Genomic DNA, 24558 nt, shown 5'->3' with positions numbered 1-24558 from the left:
TATAGTTTCCTATTGTTGCTGTAGCAAATTATCAGAAACCTAGTGGCTTAACACAATTTTATCTTATAGTTGTGGAGGTCAAAAAATAGGTCTTAATGAAAGCGTGGGCAAGGCTGTGTTTTTCTGGAGGGTGGAAGGGAGACGTTGCTCGCCTTTTCCAGCTTCTAGAAGCTGCCCACGTTCCTTGCTCGAGCCTCTACTTCCATCATCACACACCCTCCTCTGGCTCCGATGCCTCTGTCTGCCCCTCACAGGGACCCCCGTGATAACACTGGGCTTGCCTGGATTACCCAGGATGGTCTTTCCCTCTCAAGAGCCTGGGCATAACCACACCTGCAGAGCCTCCTCCTCTTCCAGGTAAGGTGACCTCTTCACAGGTTCCAGGGGTTATTAGAACACGAATGTCTCTGGGGGCCATTATTCTGTCTACTAGATAATGCTTTTGTTCACCCTTACATAACATTGAGAAAACTTCAGTATCCATTTAAAACAATTTTGTTGTGGTTTGCTGGAGAGCTGACAGCAATCCTGTTATGAGGCCAGCTCTTAGGTCCCCTAATCAGCACCTCTGCCATCGTCTTTCACCTGGGTCACTGCAACAGCCACCTGACTATCCCCCTGCCTGTGGCTCTAAATCTCCTACAGTCCATTTCTAACATCGAGGCTGGAGTGGTCCTTTCAAAACATGCATCGGCTCATGCCCCACCTCTGCAACAAACCTTCCCGTGGCTTCCCATTTCACTCAGAGTAAAAACCAAACTTCTCACCCCGACGGACACGGTTCTCTGCCTTCATCCAGTCCCTCTCGCCCTGACTCCTCCTGCTCCAGGAACAGTGGTCTTACTCGGCCAGGAGTCCCCCAAGTGTGACCCCACCTCAGGGACTCCAGTTATAATTCCCACTACCTGGAAGGTCTCCCGATGCCTGCATGGCTCCTCTCAACTCTCTGTGCAAAGATCGCTTATCAATGATCTTCCTGATCATTCCTATTTAAGTAACAGGCCCCACCAACACCACCACAGACCTCCCCGTGCTCCTCTGACATTTTTTCTTCTGTAGCACTTAACTCCCCAGGCATACTACATATTTTACCTACGTATTTTATTGTAAATGCTCACCCACCACCTATAAGCCCTGAGAGGGTGAGGTTTTCAACTATTTTGTTATTTTGTTTTACCCTCGGCCCCTAGAACAGCAGCCAACATGTAGTATGTGCTTAATAAACATTTGCTGAATTAACTACATACAAATGTTGAAAGGAAAAATTCCCAGTTTTGTTTGTTTGTTTGTTTGTTTTTTGAAACAGATTCTTGCTCTGTTGCCAGGCTGGACTGCAGTAGTGAGATCTCAGCTCACTGCAACCTCCGCCTCCAGGGTTCAAGTGAGTCTTGTGCCTCAGTCTCCTGAGCAGCTGGGATTACAGGCACATGCCACCACACCCAGCTAATTTTTGTATTTTTAGTAGAGACGGGGTTTCACCATGTTGGCCAGGCTGGTCTTGAACTCCTGACCTCAGGTAATCCACCCTCTTCGGCCTCCCAAAGTGCTGGGATTACAGGCATGCGCCACCACGCCCGGCCAACCCAGACATTTTTATTTAAGCGTACAACAAGCAATAAAATAGGTTGAGTGTTACTTCAGAATTTCCTCAACTTTTTATAATGAGTTAATTTGAAGCCTGTGCATAAACAGGGTACGTTTAGTGTGATTAGTTGTTTAGGACTCAGAAGAAGACTCAGCAAGATCTCCTTCAGTCTGGTGAGGCTTGCCCAAAAATGGGGAGCCTGGGGAATGTGCTGTCTTTGGCTCTTGAGTCCCCCCACATCTGCCCACCTGCCCTGCTGACAGCTTGAGTAAGAAGCTGGACCCCACATCCCTGGAAGAAAATACTGACCACACACTGCTTTTCGGAAGCTGGTGACCTGCTTTCTAGTCCTCCCATATTTGAGCTGTATTTACCAATCTTTGTTTTTTTTAAGTTTGCCAGCTGTAATTCTTTTTATATCGTTTTATGACAGCCTTCTTTAATGTTTTGTAAGTGCCATCTACCAGTGTTCACTGCATTGCATAAAAAAGTCCTTTTACTCTAGATAAGCATGAGTTAAATCACTAGGTGAAACACTCAATTTAAATATTTCTCTAAAAAGTTGATTTTGTTGTTTATACTTCTCACAACTCACAAGTGGCTTTCATTTTTATTAGACACTATATTAAATTTTTGCCAGGAGAGACTTTCAGAGGCTATCTGGTTTAACCAGCTTCCTTTAGGTATTTACTCAAATTAGGCTTGAGAAGAATATCAATGCTTCAGCACTTGGAGGTCAGGCAACTGCATTAGTGGTATTCATGTCAGCAAGAAATTGCACTGGAATAACACACAGCACTTTGTGGTCTTCTTATAAACCCTTTACAAAACATAATTAGTGAAATAAGTATATTAGAACTTAAAATCTATATTCCAAGATAAATAATTCTAATTTTTAATGTATCATGAGCAAAATTTATTTTCATAGACTTGTTCATTAAAACAAATTTTGTCATTAAAAATTACATTATTTCTCCTGCTAACCATCCTTCAAAGTATGTTGGTGCTATATTTAATTTTTTTTTTTTTTTGAGACGGAGTCTCACTGTGTTGCCCAGGCTGAAGTGCAGTGGCAGGATCTCGGCTCACTGCAACCTCTGCTTCCCAGGTCCCCGTCATTCTCCTGCCTCAGCCTCGCGAGTAGCTGGGACTACAGGCACCCGCCACCACGCCCGGCTAATTTTTTGTATTTTTAGTAGAGACGGGGTTTCACCATGTTAGCCAGGATGGTCTTGATCACCTGACCTCGTGATCCGCCTGCCTCGGCCTCCCAAATTTTTTTTTTTTTTTTTTGAGATGGAGTCTCACTTTGTTGCCCAGGCTGGAGTGCAGTGGCACAATCACGACTCACTACAACCTCCACCTCCCGGGTTCAAGCGATTCTCCTGCCTCAGCCTCCTGAGTAGCTGGGATTACAAGTGTGTGCCACCACATCCAGCTAATTTTTTATATTTTTAATAGAGACTGGGTTTCACCATGTTAGCCAGGATGGTCTTGATCTCCTGACCTCGTGATCTGCCTACCTCAGCCTCCCAAAGTGCTGGGATTATAGGTATGAGCCACCGCGCCCGGCCACGCTATATTTAATTTTGATTGCTTTTCAATGCATCTCTCAGGTATAGTTTTCAATCCTTTAATGGATAGGGCTCCAGATGTGAAGCACTATACTTGTTTTGGTGTAAATATCTGCTTTTATATGCTTCTGAATTCATGATCCCCAGTTTGTTATTTAAAACAAAATGACCTTAAGGACAGATAATCTGTCTTCTACATTATGTGATTCTTGTCATAGCATATAATATAGTGAATCGAACATAGTGTCTTCACGACATTCTTCATTTCAACCAACATTTATTGTTATGCCTAGTTTGGGTAGGCCATTATCAAGAGTCTGAGACACAAAGATGATAAATGCAAGGATAATGCCCAAAACGAGTTAATATCATATGATTTTTGAAAAGGTGAGTTTGAGAAAGAACAAAACAGACCTTTTAGAAATGACATTTAATTCTATCTAAGAACTCAAAGAATGAGTTATAATAGTTCAAAGTTATCTGTCTGATGCTGACTTTGGTATGCCACTTTTGGTTTCAATGTTTTTCTGGTACAAATTTCCACCACTTTGCTTTCAACAGTTCATTCAACACGTATCTACAAAGCTTTTTTCAGTGTTACGTCTTTTTTTTCCATTGGGACTTTTAAAAGTTTCTTTACTTTTAGTGTTTTCCAGATTCAGAATGATTTCATTTCATAAATTTGAATTAATTTATTCTGTTCATGAGTCAGTGTCTGTTTTCAATTGAACTTGTCTTCAGTTATGGAAAACTCTTGGCAATTGCTTATTTAACCATTGTCTTTCCTATATTTTCTCCGGTTACTTCCACTGGGGCTTCAATAAGATATATTTAGGCCTCCTCATTCACCAGTCATGTTTTTTAAACTTAGCTTTATATTTCCACAGCTTTATCACTCTGTGGTGTTTTCTAAGATCTACCTTCCAATATACTAATTCTCTTTGCAGCTGTATGCAACCTGTCAGATAAAAGAGTAAGCCATCTTTCTAATCTTCATGGGAGATTCACCTGAGTGTTAGCAATGGCATTCTACCTGCCTTGGGTAAGGTCCTTTCCGGTCACCGGGCTTGCTGACTGAGGGCTTAGCAAACCTCTTATAGCACTTTTGATGTCAATCTGAAAACTCCTGAAAAATTACTTTCCACAGTTTCAAAAACTGTCTTTCATAAGCCATGTCACCTTGCTCTAATATCCAGATAGATAATTTCTTACTAGGTAACAAGCACCATCATGGTGCATCGTCCCTCCAAATGACAAGGTAACCCATGTGAGAAGTCAATTACAACGATGTGACTAGGTGACCGTGACCAGTATCAGTTATGTGCACATAATAGGCAATCAGTAAGTACTTGTTGAACACACGAATGCATAAGGAGTGGGACTTACCCTACAGGTTGTGATGATACAGCTTTGTGCTACAGTAACAAAAAAAAATGAGCTAGTGACAGATCATTCACAAGTAAAAGAAAATGGAGAGTCTAGAAACAAGCCCATACACACAGATCGTAATAAGGCAATGAAAAGTGAGAACTAAGAGGCATCCAGTCTATACAAGTTGCTCTTCCAGGAGGCGAGCTGGCAGGGAAGGAGCAAGCTAGTGGGCTGGCTAAATTCAGGCTGCCTATGTTATGCTAGTATTGAGAATGACTGCATGGGTTTTACTTCTATTTTCCTTTAAACTTCCAAGAAACATCTCATCTCACGTTAATTAATGGCAGTAATTCTCAGTGTGTTTTCTGCCTTACTGTTTGCATCATAACTTACATCATTCTGAAAGAGCTCCAACATTTGGGAAAAGAGGAGGAGTGGAGAGGTGCCTGCCCTAGGAGATGTGTGGCACAAAGAACACCATGGCAGATAAATTGGGAGAAGTATTTGCCTTAAAGACAGGACAAGGTTAATATCCTTAAAATATAAATAATCTCAACCAAGCAAAAACAGAAAAAAATCCAATAAAACTCAAGCAATGAATACACGTATACGTCAAAGAAATACACATGACAAATAAACATACCAAAAATGTTCAGCTTCACCCTGAATTAAAGAAATGCCAATAAACACCATCATTGCAGCAGTTTTCAAAGATTACGGGAAATTTAAAAACTGATAATAGATAATATTGGCCAGGTGTTTGAAAAAGAGACATGCTGCTCCTCTGATGAAGAAAGTGAAAGTTAACATAAACCCCCCAAAAGATATTGGGCACTAAGTATTAAGAACATCAAACAAACAATAGTAATTCCAATTCTAGTAACCTACCCAAAGGAAACAACTAGAAACAAAAACTAGAATTTGTGCCTAAAGATCTTTAATTTACCATTATCTGTACTGGGGCAAAACTGGACATTAAATGAAGAAGGATTAAAATTAGAGTAATTAATCCATCAAATTACTATAGTATTACAAAATTAGTATTTTGGGTATGTGAAATATGTTTGAAAAACATATAATAACCTAGGGAAATTCTAGTGATATAATGTTAAATGAAAACTTAGAATATATACATATTAAAATATATACCCATAGGAAAAATACTGTAAGGAAACTAAAAAATTATTAATAATTTCCTCCTATAGTCCACTGTAGGAGGAAATTATTATACTATTTTTTTCATTTAAAATAGTATTTCCCAAATTTCTTTTGTATTTTTTCAATTTATAGAATTGATATATATATTTCTTTTATAATAGTAAATTTAATAAATTTACCATACTCATCCCAACTTCATTACTGTATTTAGGATGACCAAATAATTTCAAGAATAGTTCTCCTTTATCTTTTAGTTAAATTGCTCAGCACGGCACACTAAATATAGCAAAATAGATGGATCATAATTATCAATTTCATCCAAAGTTACAATCAGCATAATTCTCGAATAATAATACCCTTATTATACACACACACACACACACACACACACACACACACACATCTAGATTAAAAGATCATCAAATCATTCTCTCTTCTTTACAACAGGATTTACTTTTAAAATGGCAAACTGCCATTTAAAAAAGTTCCCTACAAAATACATCAAACCAACAGAATAAATGCCCTTTAAGTATCTAACAGATCTGAAAAGAGAAAAAAACAAAACAAACAAACAAAAAAAACCTTTATTCAAACGAGCAAGTGACTAAAAGGGAAAAAAAAATAAAAACAAGCTCAAACCCACAGGCCTACAAATGTTAGCTTATAAAACTGGTCTTGCTTTGATTTTTACTTCAGCTATAGGCTCATTTTAAAACACAGTTTTATATTTACACGGGTAGGCAATTCAGACAAACTCTTCTCATTGCTCTGTCCTGGTTTTTATTAGATGCTCTCAGAAATCAGAAATCTAAAGCTTTTATGGTGTCATTAGGTAGTACTTGACTAAAGAATAATACCAACATCCAGAGACATTAACAAGTCAGCAGAAACAAGACACAGAATGGCAATAGAGCAAGACCAGCATTTATGGATACCTAGCCTCTTAACCAAGACCAGTTGTTATTTGGTACCAAATTTCCTCCAGCTCTTGGCATGATTTATACCTACCATCAATCTCTGACTTAGTGCTCACACAGCTAATGGTTAAGTTAGTAGTTGGCTGCAATGAAAGCTGAGTTAATGTTAACAAAGAACTATATGGAGGGACTGTTGGAAGCTCAGCTGCAACCCTGTATCTACTTCAGTATCCTATTACAGTGGGCACCTACTGTTTTCTTCTGTGTCCTATTACAGTCGATGTCTACTTTTTTCTTCTGTATCCTGTTATAGTGGGCACCTACTGTTTTCTTGTCTGTCCCTAGAACACTCCTCAGCTCCCCGTGGTTGTGGTCCAGCTATCGGTCATGCGGGCACATGTCCAGTAACACAGGTGTGTATGTGGTACATGCTGACCAATCAGGGTATATCATCAGTCCAGACATGGTGAATACCATTAGGAAGTCATGGGACACAAGCAAGCCAGTGTCAGTTGTCCCAGAATTAATATGAATGCTCCAAGAGAGAAGCTGGCCTCTGCTATCAGAAGTTAATGGACCTAACACTGCACTGCCAACATTCATCCCTCCGCCACTTGGAGACAGCTTGCCAGAGAAGAAATCAGGAAGAATGAAAAAAGAGGGAGAGAGTGTGAGAGTAGGGGTGAAACCCTAACAACATCATTTGAGATCCTAAATTCAGCACTGTCTAATTTATTTCATAAATTAGTAAGTTTCATCTTCACTTGAACTTCTTTGACTTGGGCTTCTGTCACTTGCACCTGAAACAGTCCTGGATAATACACATAGCAAGAGGCATAAAGGCAGGACGGCTTATGATGGTAAACCATGGAGTAAGAACACCTTCTACTAACATGGTAAGGAATGCTTGCAACTATTTTTGACCTATTTTCCTTCTGCACCAAACAGGTCCTTCTAAAGAACAGGCAAATCTTTAGACAGAAGGATGTATTTCCAGAAGTTATTTTGCCATATTTAGCTTTGGCTAATATCAGTCAGAGAGATCACATAACCTCCTTGCTTCCAAATCCACTATTCACTTTCCTATTTTATTTCCCTCACTTTTTAAAATTTATTTCACTCTTCATTTTATTTGAAATGGTTGGCTATTTCCTCCTTGAAAACACTTTTTTCTTGTTTTCTTAAAATCAGTATTCTCCTAATTTTACCCTCTACCTTTCTAGACTTTAATTCTCAGGCCCTTTCATAATCTCTTTTTCTCTGGCCTCTAAATGGTGGATTTTGCCTGAACTGTTCTGGGACCATCTCTTCTCTTCCTTCAGTTTTTCAAGGTGATCCTATTCATTATCATGTCTTTAAATACTATTTACAGGCTGATGGTTCCCAAATTTATATCTCTACCTAAAATATCTCTGAACTCTCTACTCTAATCTGATAATTGCCTGTTTGACATCTCCACTTGGTATTTTGAACTGAACTTGTTAAAAAGTAATTTAATTTTCAATAACTTTCCCCTCACCTCCTGAATTTCCCCCCTTCCCTTCTCTATTCCCATCTCAGTCCATGGCATCGGCCATTCCCAGTTGATCATCTCAGAAGCGTGAGTGCCATCACAATCTCTCTCTCTGCCACCTCACGTCTACTTCATCAGCAAGCCCTGCCTGCCACATCCTGAGGACAGCTGTGCTCATCCTGGCCTCCCCATCTGCACTGCCCCTGCTCCACTCCAACACTGATGGCGCAGCCTCTTCAGGGTCTCCTCCACCCACTCTGCCTCTCTTAATCCAATCTCCACATGGCACCCAACAAGAGGACCACTGCTGCCCTGTTTAAAGTCACTCGTGGCTTCCCACTGCATGTCAGATGAAGCTTCACTCCATCTGGTCCAGCCAGCCTCTCCAGCTCCATCTCACCTCACTGTGCCCTTCCCAGCAGCACCAGCCTTTCCATCCCTCAAATGGAATAAGCTTTCTCCTATCTTATAGTCTTTGCACAGGTTGTTCCCACTGCCGGGAAAACTGGTCCATACCACGTGGCCACCACTCTGTCCTCCTGACCTCAGCCTTCCATAAACACCTGCTCTTGTCCCTTTTATCCTGTACAATCTGCAACTGTGTCCTGTTCGTTTCCTCCAAAGTTCCTTTTAGGACATAATGATGCATTTATTTGTTTACTTTTTATTGCCTGGTCCTCATTAGACTCACCTCCAGGAAGACAGGAAGGGTGTCTGTTTGCTTATTATATAACTGGCACCTAAAGTAGGGTGTGGCACATAGTAACAGCTCAGTTATACGTATTTGTTAAAGGAAGGCAGAATAAAGTATATCCTCATCTACAACGTATTGGTCAAATAGATTTCCGTGTTTAGGATATAGCATTACAATTAAAGACCTAAATTATTCTATCTTTACTCATACTTCATACATCTCTCATAACTGTTCTTTAATAAAGACCCTACCAGCCGGGCGCCATGGCTGACGCCTGTAATCCCAGCACTCTGGGAGGCTGAGGCAGGTGGATCACCTGAGGTCAGGAGTTTGAGACCAGCCTGGCCAACATGGTGAAACCCCGTCTCTACTAAAAATACAAAAAAGTTAGCTGGGCGTGGTGGCAGGCGCCTGTAATCCCAGCTACTCAGGAGGCTGAGGCAGGGGAATCATTTAAACTCCAGAGGTGGAGGTTGCAGTGAGCCGAGATCGCACCATTGCACTCCAGCCTGAGCAACAAGAGTGAGACTCTGAGACTCCAACTCAAAAATAAAATAAAATAAAACAAAACAAAATAAATAAAATAAAATAAATAAAGACCCTACCAACTTCAATAGAAACTCCATGAACAGCTGGGAAAAGAATCAAATGAAGGAGAAAATGATAGAGTTACATATTATTACTTCCAGACCCTTTAACTTCTGTAATAGTATGATTGATGCATATGCCATGATTCATAGGCTGAAACTTCCTTTTTTTTTTTTTTTTGAGAGGCAGTCTCGCTCTGTCGCCCAGGCTGGAGTGCAGTGGCGTCATCTCGGCTCACTGCAAACTCCGCCTCCTGGGTTCACGTCATTCTCCTGCCTCAGCCTCCTGAGTAGCTGGGACTACAGGCGCCTGCCACCACGCCCGGCTTATTTTTTGTATTTTTAGTAGAGACAGGGTTTCACCGTGTTAGCCAGGATGGTCTCGATCTCCTGACCTCGCGATCCGCCCACCTAAGTGCTGGGATTACAGGCGTGAGCCACTGCGCCCGGCCGACACTTCCCTCATTTTACATCTCAGTGTCCGAGTACGCTACTCTGTTTTCTAGCATATATGTTAATCCGTAAGCACTGTCTTTGAATAGTGTATTTTAGGGCTTGACGTCACATAAAATTCTACCTTCATATGATGAATGTGTTGGATCGGGAAGGAAGATTAGTATCTGAAAAGCATTATTCCTACTTTTGCTTTTCAAATCTACTAGCTGAGGCCATTTCCCTTTTGCTATCATATAAACCAGACTGAATGTCAAAGACAAACCTTATTTAGCTCTACAAGGATAATTTTATGATGATCAACTCTGCCGAGTGATCAACTCAAATGGCGGACTTCTCCTCACAGCTGGGGACTGCTGGTCAGCACAGGTCTAGGATGCATCCCAACATTTGGTGGAATACATTTGTAATGCTCTACAGCAGGGCTCTGTGGTTTTGACATCTGGTCTTGGGCCAAGCAGTGGTCCATGGAGTCATGTTTCTTTCTGACCCCTGCACCCGATACCTTGACAACTGAAGTTCTCCTTGCTGTCTCTCCTCTTCCTTTCCTTCTTCAGACTGGCATTCCCTCCTTCAACTCTACTCCAGTCTGAGGTCTTACTAAAGCTCTCGGGAAGATTGTGTAGAAGATTTATTCATAGTTTCTGAAAATAAGACTTCCAAACAAAGTGGCAGATTAAAGGCATGCTATTATTTTGGCTCATAAAATATAACTGGAATTACTATGGTTGATCTCTGCTTTTAAAATATACAAATTGATTTCGATGTCAAATGAAGAAGATGATTTATGTCTTGATTTAATATGTAACTTTTTAGTAGACTATATATATAGATGTATTTTTTAAAGTTTCTGTTGTTGATTTTGTGTTCTGTTATCTAGAAAGTATTTGCAAATTACTCAGAAAGTGCCTGCAAACGTGGCATGTTTGATTGCACAGTGTTTTCTGAACGTTATTATCAACAGAAAAGTTTCACCAAATATAGTTTTCAATTATTCAAAAAACTCTTTAACACACGAGGATTTTACATGGCCATTTATTAGCATTTTCCTAATATCGTCAGTGATATAATAGTTCTCTTCAAAGTCCTGTGATGCTGTGAATGAGGTTTGCAATTGTGAATCTGACTTCTTAAGGTTTATCTGACTCCTGTACCTGCTGGCTGTCTTCCTCACAACAGGTGGACTGTAAATATAGTGGGTCAATTACAAGAATTTAATGTCATGAGAATTATAAGTTTCATAAAGGTTATCATGCCTCACTTACTATAATTATTTCAAACAAAGCCATTTTATTATGGCCGGACATATAACTTTCATAACCAATCCAGTTAACTTTGTAATTGTGATGCACCCCCAATATATGCAGGTAGCGTATGTGTCTGGAGGCCTATGTTTTCTTAAAATTTATCCCCAAAGCTCCAAATGGAAAATACAATGCTCCCAGAGTAATGTTTAGCATAGAGAAGTCATTATACTTGCTATTACTGCATAGCATGTATAAAATTTATGGTTTTGGAATCCAGACAATCTTAATATTTCAAAGATGATATATTTACAGAATATGATGACACTACATCCATCTTGACAAAGTTCTGGAGATTATTACTACAGACATTACTCATATCAAGTCAGAAGAACTCTATAATGCCATATATTATTAATATTATCAATCAATCAAGACTCTCAAATACCAATTTACTAAAATTATTATATAATTGATCTATAATGTTCATGTACTTTCCACATATACTCATACAAAAATATTTTAAACAGAGCCATTATACTAAAATTATTTTCAGTATTGGTTCCCCTCATGTATTAAACACTTAAACGTTTATTTTATATTTTTATTCTTTTAAAATAGTTTGATAGCAGAATATTTAATCACACTAACAATGACCTCTAAGTTGTCTATGTTGAGACTAAAGGGGTAATTATTTAGTTGTCCTTTGACACATCCCTTTGAGCATAACCACTATTTAAGGTAGACTTTGTGCAGCTCTGAGCCTGAAGGAGGGGGCAGGGGGGTGAAGGGGTAGGGTAGGGGAATTCAGTTCTGCAGATAGCTTTAACCTATTTCTCTAATTCTGAAACCAAGAAAATTACTCTTAAGTTCAAGTCTTTCTCTCTTGTCTCTTATCTTATTCAACATCCTCCCAAATTGCATCTATCTTCTCATACTATTTGCCCCACCTCCATGAAAGCAAGGTGATAGTTTTCTCTGTTAAGCCCTTTTTGAGGCCAGTCCCCGTGTCCAGAAATCCTACCAATATCTGTTGACTGAATGCATGAATATAATGTAACAATGAAATCTCTACTTCAACTATTTTTAATTGTTATTCTACAGGACTACATGTTGGTCATATCTACAGAAATAACACAAGTAGGGAAAGAAAATTATTTTCCAAAAAAATTTCAGGAAAAAGGCCAGGCGCAGTGGCTCACGCCTGTAATTCCAGCACTTTGGAGGCCGAGGCAGGTGGATTGCCTGAGCTCAGGAGTTCGACACCAGCCTGGGCAATACAGTGAAGCCCCATCTCTACTAAAAATACAAAAAATAGCCAGGCGTGGCAGCGTGCACCTATAGTCCCAGCTACTCAGGAGGCTGAGGCCGGAAAATTGTTCGAACCCAGGAGGCAGAAGTTGCAGTGAGCTGAGATCGCACCACTGCACTCCAGCCTGGACGACAGAGGGTTTGGAACCACCAAACGGTCATTTCCCTGGTCAACAAATATGTAGGTGGAAAGGGAATATTTGATAGTTGGCAGAACTGCCACATGGGGAGTTCCTGTCCCTGTGCAGTGAGAGCTATTATAGTAGGGAAAGCCAAAAGTCCTGAAACGGCCTGTCATCCCTCCACATCCCAGGAAGAATGGCAGAGATTAGTGCCTCTCTTGAAGAACATAAGGTTAGTGGTCTCCACCATATTCCCATTTAATTCACCAATCTGGCCTCTAGAAAACCAGAGGTATCGTAAAGAATGAAAGTGGTCTGCCTCAAAGCCAACTGCACAGCTGCTGTGCCGGGGGAGGCATCCTTGCTCCTGTAGATTAGCGTGGCACCAGGCATGTGTGCCATTGAACTGGCACAGGCATCTTCCACCCATTTATCTCACATAGAGGAACTGAAGAGCTTCATAGGCCCATGAGCTAGGCTGCAGTATTTACTTGCCACATTCCTATCCCCAGAAGGGATCTAGGCCATTTTGGACATTCTCAGAACAGCATTTGTCCACTAACTTCATGATACCATGTGGACCGGACTAGATGAGTGAATGCGACAAATATGTTAAAAGCCTTCTTAGGCCGGGCGTGGTGGCTCACACCTATAATCCCAGCATTTTGGGAGGCAGAGGCAGGCGGATTGCTTGAGGTCGGGAATTCATGACCAGCCTAACCAACATGGTGAATACCTGTCCCTAAAAAAAAAAAAAAAAAAAAAAAAAAAAAATTAGCAAGCAGGCGCCTGTAATCCCAACTACTCCAGAGACTGAGGCAGGAGAATAGCTTGAACCCGGGAGGTGGAGGTTGCAGTGAGCCGAGATCGCTCCATTGCACTCCAGCCTGGGTGACAGAGCAAGACTCTGTCTCAAAAAAAAAAAAAAAAAAAAAAAAAAAAGCCTTAGTAAAAGATGTGTTCAGATGGTGAGAGAGAAATCCTACCAAGATCTGAACCTGCCAACTTAGTGGTTTTTAGGATCTAGTGTTCTAGGGCATGCAGGGAAATCCCCTGCAAAGTAAAGAATTAATTATTGTATCTTGCACCTACCACCACTGTAAAGGAAAAATGATGCCTCTTAGACCACTTCAGGTTCTGGCCTTGGAAAAATTCACCCATTTACAGAATGACAGCTTTAGTGTGGCCAGAACAGGGCTCTGCATCAGGGCTGCACATACTGCAGGCTGGACCTGCTGGTGCCCCTGTGGGGTTAGATGCATCCTTGATGGAAAGGAGGTAATGTGGCATTCATGGCAAGCTGCAGTGGAAGAATCACAGCATAGGCCTCCAGGAGTTTGGAATCAGGCCATGCCATCCGCAGCAGAGAAATATATGCCGTTTGTAAAACACTTCTCCGAGTGCTACTGGGTGTTGGTGGAAGACAGAGCACCTGGTCATGGGACAGCATAATCCCATGCACAGAATTCCACATCATGACCTGAGCTCTGTGAGATGCACCAAGGCCTCAGGTCAGGAGCCAGCAGCAATCACTGTTAAGTCAGAAATGGGGCACCAGGGATGAGGCAGGCAGAGGGAACATGTGCGAGAGACCCAGAGTCCCGGTCACCCACCACTAATGCACCTCTCCTGGCCACACAGGGGTGACCCTTATGGCCAGCCTTCCAGGGAGGAAACAGGCCACATTTGGTAGGCCTCTGTGGGTGCAATCCACAGAAGGCCGGCTGCCACACTGCAATGGGTGGCCCTGAAAGATTGTGGTGAGAGAAAACCTCCTCGCTGACAAAGCTACAGGCAGCGCACCTGTGTATACACTTCCTGTGGAAACAGAAATCACCTGAGGCTGAGGTTAGACTATACATGGTCTCACGGATGGTGGTGAATGGCTTGGGTGGAAGGGGAGAGTTTGGAATAGGGAGGACAGAGAAGTCTGAGGAAGAGGCTTGTGGATGGACCTATTGGGCACCAAGGAGGAAGATCTTTTACCACGTTAACAGCCTCCAAGCCGTCCACTGTAGAAGGGGCACCATAGTGAGAGTGGCTCACCCAGTTGACACAGCTGGCCCATCACCATCCACTCCAGGGCTCCCACACTGGGGTCATATACAGAGCAGCCCAGAATGGTGGCAGGGAGGGAGGCCATGCATGGGCCCAGTAGCTAGGCCTCCTCTTGGCAAGGCTGATCCAGCCACTGCCCCTGCTGAATGTCTAAACTGTCCACAGCAGACACTGATGCTGAACCTGGATACAGCAGCATCCCTCAATAAGACCAAGCAGCCACTCGGTGGCCAGGGGGTTACATCATCTTGAGGGGAACTAACAGGTAGGCTGGGGTGGGTTTTTCTTTTCTACCTGCAGGGCCTTGGCCAGCATCACTATCCAAGAACTTACAGAATGTGTGATCCACTGATGTGGAATCCCACAGGAGATGCCAACAAGCCAAATGACCCACCTTATGGCAAAGGCAGAGGGGCGCTAGGTACATGAGCCCGGGATCCCCTGTTCTTGCCACCTTCTGTACTTCCCAGCAGCTGCTGGCCTGACAGGGTGATAGAACAATCTTTTAAGGCTGCCGTTGAGGCCCCTGATCCCCTGTGAGGATGGGGGATACTTCAGAATGCAGTTCTGTACATCCAAAATCAATGACCATTATGGCGCTCCATCCCCAGTGGATAGGATATATCCCTCTGGAAACCAATGGTGAGCGTAGAAGTGGTCATGTTTGCCAGCTGGGAAGTATGTGCCTCCCATCCCCATTACCATGGGCTCTGTGGATCTGGAGGTCTGCTCCCAGCAGGGAGTGCTTCTACCAGAGGACACAATGTGAGTCCCAGTCATCTTCAAGCTGCTGCAATCACTTCACCTCCTCAGGCTGGATACCACTGGTGAGGACACGATGCACCATTCTGACAAGAATTGTCTGGGAAGAATATGTTTGTCACCCAGGCGGACCAGCAAGGCATTTGCTGGTATTCCTCTGGCCACTTTGAGAGCAAATGCTCAGCCATGTGTGAACCACAAGTGCATTGGGACTGGTTAGGGGTTGGTGACCAAGGCTAAGACCCTTCAGAGTTGAATGTCAGGGTCACCCCAAGGCTACTCAGACCAGCCAGGGTGTTAGATGAGAATGAAGCAAATGCTGAATGGGTAGGTGAAGGCGGTGGGAGGGAAAAAGGATGGATAAGTATCAGCTGTAGTCATGAGACCATCTGCATAAGGGGAGGCTCTAGTTCCTGCCATTAATATTCCCTCAGTGTTCTCCCAGGAAAAGAGATCAATCAAACCCTTGGAGGAGCTGTTCCCAAATTAGGTAAACAAAGCAAGAGGATCTGAGTGATGCGAGGGGTGGACTCGTGCTATGTCACCCCCATCACCCTTCAGAACCAAGACACTCCTTCCTTCAGTTGTGGGAGTGATGGCTGATGACGAGAATGACTTCAGAATGCACTAAGCTGCCTTGCCCATGGCTGTGTTTCCCCATGAGAAGCACATTCCAACGTTTTATCAGTGCACTGGGTGAAAGCCCGGCCCCTCTCTGGATTTGGGAACAGCCCTGCAGGCCTCCAGCTCTGTGGCAGCTACAGTACTATTTGACATCTCCTTCTGCCCACTTTGCCGCCTTTGCTGTCCTACAGGGATTTTTTTTTTTTCAAGATGGGTTCCAATACATGGCACGCATATCTCCAGCTTGGAGTCTGTTTCCCAGGGAACCTGTCTAAGCAATTGCTGTTGGAAAAATTGGAATTTAAAAGTGATCGGGGGCCGGATGCAGTGGCTCACGCCTGTAATCCCAGCACTTTAGGAGGCCAAGGCGAGCAGATCACGAGGTCAGGAGATCGAGACCATTCTGGCCAACATGATGAAACCCCGTCTCTACTAAAAATACAAAAATAAGCCAGGCATGGTGGCAGGTGCCTGTAGTCTCAGCTACTCTGGAGACTGAGGCAGGAGAACTGCTTGAACCCAGAAGGCAGAGGGTGTAGTGAGCCAAGATCACACCATTGCACTCCAGCCTGTGATCAGGTATGCTAATGGAATTCTCAGAATACAATTCAACTTTATCTATGTGAAAGTTGTCAGGATCACTAATGTTAAGAAAACTCCGACAAACAGAACCAGGGAAGGCCATAAAGAAAATTTTTTTATGCTTGTATGCTGATAACAAAAATTATCACAAAAGATTGCAAAAACCACAACCTTAAATACTTCTGCGAGGACATCTGCCTGCAATCTCATACTGGTGTTACTCTTGTTATTGATCTTTGTAGCCAAGGATAATAATTTCAGAACAATTATGTAATCCTCATATTCCCACTGCAATGCTCTATTCACAAATGAACATCTTTTCTTTGGGAGCTTGCTTGTTATTTAGGTTGACACTATCTCACATCAGTTTCCCTGGAAGCAGCCTGAGATGCAGATTCTTGTTCAGGTGTTGTATTAAGGGAATGCTCTCAAGAGGAAGGCACCAGGCAATGAGGGAAGCCGGCTAGGTTAGGAGAGGAAGATGGGCAAGGTGTGGGCTGAGGCCAAGGACACTTCTTAGAGAAGTGAGACAGAGAGAGAGAGAGAATGAAAAAGACCCCCTTACTGGCCATCCAGAAACCAGTTCATTATGTACTAGCCCTGTGAAGGGGACCAGCCTACACTGCAGTACCATTTATCCTGTATAGACATGACTCTTAAATTTGCTGTTATTTACAAAGAAGAACAGAGTTTAGAATATTCTTAAATTAAAATTACACATGAAGTTTGTGTTTAACCAAACAGCAAATAAAGTAGCCTGTAATCTATTTTATAAGTATTTTGATTTTTATACTAAGCCTAAAATTTTTAAGCAAATCAACTATCACTGCCCCCTCTAGAAAAAAAAAAAAAACCTTCAATTTGCCTAGTCCCTAAAAATTGTGTATAACTAAATTCTAACTCTGAAAAACATTCACACAATATTAAATTAAAATTTTAAGAAAAGGAAGTTATTTCAATGTATCAACTATGCTGTGCTTCTTTTTAGTTGCAAGACTCTAAATGCGTAAAGAAATTCTTGAGGTACGCTTAAGTTTTTTATCAAACGTGGTATATACGTATTTTTCCTATGGCCTGACAGTTCATTTAAAAAGTTTCAGATGGCCTCAGGGCCATTTATTCACTTCCTTATTATCACCTTTGCTCTGAGATATGAATGGGATGATTTAAAGTGACTTTCAAATGTTGCCAAAATGCAAACATTCAAATGCATTCCAGTATGGAGACAACACACTTATATTGTTTCACCAAGATTAACATTTTAGAGTATTTTATGTAGGCTGGGCATGGTGGTGCATGCCTGTAATCCCAGCACTTTGGGAGGCCGAGGCGGGTGGATCACGAGGTCAGGAGATCGAGACCATCCTGACTAACATGGTGAAACTCCGTCTCTACTAAAAATACAAAAATTAGCTGGGTGGGCATGGTGGCATATGCCTGTAATCCCAGCTACTAGGGAGGCTGAGGCAGAAGAATCACTTGAACCCGGGAGGTGAGGTTGCAGTGAGCCGAGATCATGCCATTGCACTCCAGCCTGGGTGATAGAGCGAGACTCTGTCTCAAAAAAAAAATAAAAATAAAGGGAGAATATTTTATATAAAGTTTTCTTTACAACCTAAAATGTTGAAGAAAAGGAAGATTTTCATGGGAAAGGTAAACAGTCACTTGCCTTTCTTTCCTTCATAGACCTTACCACTAGGGATAGGCAGGCAGCCACCGGGAATGCCAGGAGGGCTATTTGCATCCTGGAATGCACACACCCCTTCTGAGCAGCCATGGCTGCGTGCAGAGAACGTTCTCCACAGAAACAGCAGAAATAGCCTCAGCCTGGAGTCTCCTGCCTGCTTAGGGCTCCTTTCTGGTATGCCTTCTTAGGGGACTGTGAGAAGCAGGTTCAAGTTCCTGACCAGTTACCGTCATTTTCCCGAGGTCTTCCTGACTTCCCCGCAGTGTGGGGTCAGGATAAGAGGGTGCATTGATGGGTGATGCCGATGGAAGCTACTATTTACTAAGAAGTCAGAAACTTTCTAATTGCCTTATATAGACTAAATTTGATACTTGTTAAAATGGTAGCTGCTACAATGCAACTCCTCTCACCTTACAAATGAAGAAACTGAGACATAGAAATTAAGTAATTCATACAAGGTCAAACGGCAGTCTGGCTCCATAGCCTAAACTTTTAATCATAGCCTCTTCATTGATGTTAGACTTTCCAGAGATGTTTCTCAAGTAAAATTAATTGAGCATTTTAAAAACGGAGTTAAAGAAGTCACGAAGGTGAAGCTAGGTTTTAAGGTACCCTTCACTGCCACCTCCACTGCCCCTAATCCATTCTCCATGTCAACTGCAGTGATCCTTCCAAAGCACCCATGTGACTGCGCTGCTCTCCTTTTCTAGAGGTTCAAAGGTCTCACTGGTGCTTAGGATGAAGCACAAACGCCTTTGGGCACAGCAAGCCCTCCTGTCCCCATTCCTCAGTGGTCCTACCCACCAGTTGTACTGAAGTCGAGTAGGCACTGAGATTTTCACAGGTTCTGAGAAAAGTCTTGAGACCTTTACCATTCACAAATTACTAAATACTCCTGTACCAGTGTTCCCATAAAACTATCTACAGCATAACATATAAAATTAAAAATGAAGCTGGAATCCAAAATGGCCAAAGTAGCAAGTGATGGATCCTGCAATCCTCATGAGAACGTCGTAGAACTATCTGGCCCGCAGTAGGTCTGGAGAAGAATAAAGCCAGACAGATGCTATAGAGGCTGAGAGAAGGGGAGGGAGGCAGGGAGAGATAGGAAGGTGTCATGAAGGTCAAGGTGGGTTCTGAAGGAGCAGGAGAGTAGCAGAGTCATCCTCAGGACGCTGTAGTTTCTCCCCTCCCACTAGGAAACCACAGCCCTGGTGCCTCAAGCTGAGAAGACACAAGGGCTGTGATGAGCCACAGATTAGGGAGTGGAGGGAGATCCTCAGGCCCTATAAATTATGCAAAACTGAACACATTGGGCACCCACTATAATTTACAATTATCATTTAATTTTTAATGCAATTTAATAACAACTTAGTTTAATGACTAGCAAGTACATTTTTTAAAGGACAATAGGGAACAATTTCATTTTCCGCATTTTAACTGCAAGCTTAGCTGATATCTTTTGGACACCTGAATTTGTTAGTCTTTGGAATGCTATATCAAACTACATTGAAATGCTACTTTTCATTTGTCTTTGAAAGACAATCTGAAATGAATCCTAGAACCTATAAAACGAACCCCAACTTGTAGCATTACTTTTTAAATTCCACAAAGGTGCCTTTTTGTACCTACAAAATGTTTGCAAGAAAATAAGCAAAAAATAAACGGTGTATTCCGTAGTTCATTTTGTACTGGTCTGCTGGCAAATCTTTCAGTCAGCTGAGTTATATTTTCCTGTATTATTTTTTTCTAAGCCTTCCTTTAAAAAAATTGTGTTTGCTAGTTGTCATATATTAATTTAGAAAACACAAAGAAAGAACTCATAACTTCAGTAAGCTGAAGCATTACCACATGTGTACTTTTACCCCACTTATGTTTATTTTTTCATACATATTTTGAGCAGCATTTTATATTTTCCAGATTTAGGGAAAGAAACAGTCTTCCCTTTTTCACTCCAAAAATAGTGAAGGAGTCAGGTTGCTGTTTTGCTCTTGTTTTGTTTATTTCCAACTTATAAAACCACTGGACTTTTGTTGTCATTCATTTGAGTTTATTTCTTAGTGTCTATAACAAAACTATCAAGCAAATCTAAAGCAAATGTAATTCTACCACTAAAGTTTAAGAGCAGAATTAGAAGTAGGTGATCTTAAAGATAATACTTTGTTTAAATTAACTACAGGATACAATTCAATGCCCAATAATACAGAAATGCTATCTTTGGCATTCTACAAATTAAAAATATTAGAAATATAGGATTATGCTAAAAATATGTAGCATATTTGTAGTCAGAATAACAGTTGAAATGAGAATTTCATTGATACTTGATATATGATTATGTTGTGATACACCAATTTATTCAACATTATTTTAAATTTATTATTATGCCACCAAAGAAGAAAGAATATTAAGAAACCTCTTAAGTGTTTGGTTTTTAGGTAGTACTTTGTACTGATACAAAATCCAAGTTAAAACTGAGCACTTACCTTAGATATTAAGAAAAGCACACTGGCGAATGAACTACAGCCGGCCCGAGCTCTACCGGAGACAGAATGTTTCAAACTTTTCTATGACTTACAGAATGAGAGCAAAGGATGAAGCTTCAGCAACTGTCCCTGGAGAAAGGGCTCTCACGAGTTTCGCCCTGTCTCATGTTTCATCCCCTCACATTAGCAACAGACGTGTCTAATTTTACTCAGTGACATAAACAGTTCATACCACACTTAAAATTTTTTGGGCACCAATTCCAGGACACAGCTCTTCGCATGCCAAAAACAAACCAAAACAAACAAACAAACGAGAAACCAAACTCTTCTTCTTACAAAACCAACTTTCCAACATTTAAACCCTAAAGCATGATAGTTTAATATAATTATAACTTTCTTAAAAAACTTTACCTCAAACAAATAGCAGAAAACTTCTAAGACTGGTTTCCATTAGAAACTAATGTTGATAAAATTTTATGAAAAATCTCTTCAAATTAACATGCAAGTTAGAACTTGTGACTATTACCTATATACTAGTCTCATCCAAATGAACGGCATATTACCATGTAACAGTGACTCATTAAAAATCACTTTCCCTATGCCTCTTTAAGTGAAAAACTTTAATATCTGAGGAGAAAATCTTAAACAAAGATCACCATAATAGAAGGTAAACAAACTCTGCATGTTAAAATTATGACAGTTCTTTTCTAGTAAACTAACATTTCTATTATGTTTAACAAATTATGTGAATGTAACAAATGTGACCTTAAATTGTCTTTATCTTTATTTAAGAGTAATGAGGTCATTCCATTTTATAAGGTGTAAAGACAATAGAATAAATATCGAACTTCTGAATAATTTTAATATTTTGCATTATTTTTATGTGACCTGGTTTGCAGCAGGATTAAAACTTACTAAATTATATACTTCATATTTGCATTTTAGTACTAAACCTTGAATATAATAAGAAGCAGTGCCTTAGTATACATGCACACGAAGATGGGAACAACAGATACCGGGGCCTACTTGAGGAAGGAGGGAGGGAGAAAGGTGGGGTTCGGAAAACTGTCTATCGGGTACTAGGCTTACTACCTGGGTGATGAAATTATTTGTACATCAAATCCTGGTGATATGCAATTTATCTATGTAACAAACCTGCACATGTACCCCTCGAACCTGAAATAAAAAATGAAGAAAAAAAGGAGCAATGCAATAACAATGCATATGCTTCATTCTCATTTTATTTTCTTCTCAGGAGACTTTTCTCTTCATTCTGCTTATTTATACTCTACCATAATTTCTTTTGAAATTTGATGCTTCTATCATACCAACAGCTGCAGGCCTTAAATTACAAGCTGATACAGCTTCAAATAATCTTACATTTGTAAGACATTTTAAAACCTTTCATGAATTCTCTGCACATTAGTACTTCTACTTTGGGAATTCAGCTAGACATAAAATTATAGGACAACTATCAATTTTAAACAAAAATAATATATTAAACAATAATGATATGAAATGTATTTTTGTATGAGTGTATGTCTGAAAAGTCAAAGTCTGAAACTGCTAACTCAATATTCTGATTGAAATGTCATGCATTTAAAGGTTACAATTGAGATACCTTTTCATCAATCGTAAATTGGTTTTGTTGCAATGAACTTTTCAGTGTTTCGGGAACTGCTTTGTAAAAATATTAGTCAGGTGATGTATTTGATCCCCACTCACATTTACAGATTCATTTAATACTATCCAGACCTATGTTTAGTAGGGCAGAAGAATGACATAAAGAAGCCTTTGATTTTATCAGTTAGTTGAAATTATTAAAGCAAGACCTTCAGTTTGTAATGTAGGCAGCTTAAGTTTGTAACTCACACACACACACACACATTTTGAAATGTTCTCAAAGGACTCGTAACACTTTAAAGCTCCAAGGGACCTTAAAGAAATCCAGTCTAACACTCATTTAGGTGTAAAATAATTTGTTCCAGATTACAAAGCTAGTAAGCCTATGGGTAGAAGTGACTTTGAAAGTCCTTAGGCCTAATTTGGTGCTTGGGTGCTCCACTATAAACGTGCTCCAACCATGGTCCTATGAACCTATGGGGACCTTTCTGGCTTCCCCCTCATTCTCCCTCCGCTTCCATTTTTGACTACTGCAGTCATCAGTTAGCGCTGACCTTTCTTCCTGACATCCTCTCATCAAGCTCTTCCTTCAGTTTGGGCATGGATAACCCTGTTTCTGGCTTAAGTGGTTGGGTTCGGGGGATCACTTTCAGAACCAGTGAAAACAAGGAATTTCAGTAGTGATGTGGTCAGTTTTGGAGAAATCATTTCTATTTTGAGATGAAGCAGGAGGTGAGGTTATCTGTAGAGAGAGAATGTGGAAATAGGGGAATGAGAAAGTTCAACATTTGAAAATAACGGAGTATTTTAATGATTTGGGTTGTCAATTGACTAGTGAAACATATTAGGCCATGTCCAAGGCCCAAATGAAGTTATAAATATATGGATAGTAGTCTCATTTTAATAGTTCTCATGACTTTATAAGCTAACTGCAGTCATGGATTACTGTGACTAAATCCCTCAAAACTGCTCAGCCTTTCCTCCAATACAACACGCATTGTCTCCCCACAATTCCTCCAATACAACACCCACTGCTCTTTTGTCCATCTTTCCTTCCTCGGTTGACGATGCCATCCCCCAGAAGGTCACAGAAGACAGACTTAGGGCTCTCCCTCACTCACCAGTCTACCAGTCACTAACTTCAGTGGATTCCCTCTGCAGGACCTCCTGCTCTGCTTGCCTTCCCTCCTTGCTCCTGCCTGACTTGGAGATTCACCTTCTCTGGCATCACCTATTGCTATAGCCAAGTACCTACTTCCTCTGCTTCCGGGAACTGCCAGCCCCCATCCTACACACCTAGGGACTGCCAGAGGAATGATGAGAACAGGTAATTCTGTCCATATCACTCCTTGGCCTAAAGCCCTTCATCAAGCCTCCAGGTGCAGGACCAAGTTCTTGACCTGACACACATGCCTTCAGTGATGGGCCCTGTTCATCTCTTCTGTGTCTTGTCCTGGGGAGTTTGGAATCACAAAAGTGACAATGCCCTCGGGTGCCTGGCTATCTTTGACTAGGGTTGCCTCCCATCTTTTTCTACTGATGAACTATAATTTAACTTTTAAAAGTCTGCTCACAGGCTGGGCGTGGTGGCTCATGCCTGTAATCCTAGCACTTTGGGAGGCCAAGGTGAGCAGATCACTTGAGGTCAGGAGTTCAAAACCAGCCTGGCCAACGTGATGAAACCCCACCTCTACTAAAAATACAGAAAAAAAAAATAGCCGGACATGGTGGCAGACACCTGTAATCCCAGCTACTTGGGAGGCTGAGGCAGGACAATCGCTTGAACCTGGGAGGCGGTAGTTGCAGTGAGCTGAGATCGCACCACTGCACTCCAGCCTGGGTGACAGAACAAGACTCTGTCTCAAAAAAAAAAAAAAAAAAAAAAAGCCTGCTCACATGCCACTATCAGTTTTCTATACTTAAAAAAAAATGGACACATATTAATTGTATATATTTACTGGGTACAATGTGATACTTCAATACATGTATACATTAAGTAATGATCAAATCAGGATAATTTTTTATCCCAATTTATCCTGATTAGCATATCCATCACCTCAAACATTTATAATTTCTTTAAGGTGGGAACACACAAAATCCCCTCTTCTAGTTATTTTGAGATACACAATACCTTTGTGTTGACTATAGTCACCCTACTATGCAACAGGACACCAAACCTTTCTAATTCTAACTTTTTACCCACTGACCAA

General features: G+C 41.2%; 1 protein-coding gene across 4 annotated transcripts in view; it reads right to left on the bottom strand.

Moving 5' to 3' along the window:
• SGCG (sarcoglycan gamma) overlaps window positions 1–24558 on the bottom strand; it is a 166105-nt gene that overhangs the window by 124353 nt on the left and 17194 nt on the right. The window contains exons 1-2 of one of the 4 annotated variants that reach the window (XM_063697192.1): window positions 20726–20887; window positions 10358–10508 (exon numbers count right to left, since the gene is read on the bottom strand). The exons of 1 other annotated variant lie outside the window; for it this stretch is intronic. The gene's annotated coding sequence lies outside the window, so the exon portion shown is untranslated. Of the gene's footprint in view, window positions 1–10357; window positions 10509–20725; window positions 20893–24558 lie in introns of those variants that run through there. 2 more of the 4 variants (XM_063697193.1, XM_004054250.5) reach the window with 2 other exon arrangements.

This window comes from Gorilla gorilla, chromosome 14, assembly GCF_029281585.2.
Source record: "Gorilla gorilla gorilla isolate KB3781 chromosome 14, NHGRI_mGorGor1-v2.1_pri, whole genome shotgun sequence".
Classification (NCBI taxonomy): Eukaryota; Metazoa; Chordata; class Mammalia; order Primates; family Hominidae; genus Gorilla; species Gorilla gorilla.
The sequence above is the reverse complement of the archived record's forward strand: the minus strand, read 5'-3'. Positions and strand labels throughout refer to the sequence as shown.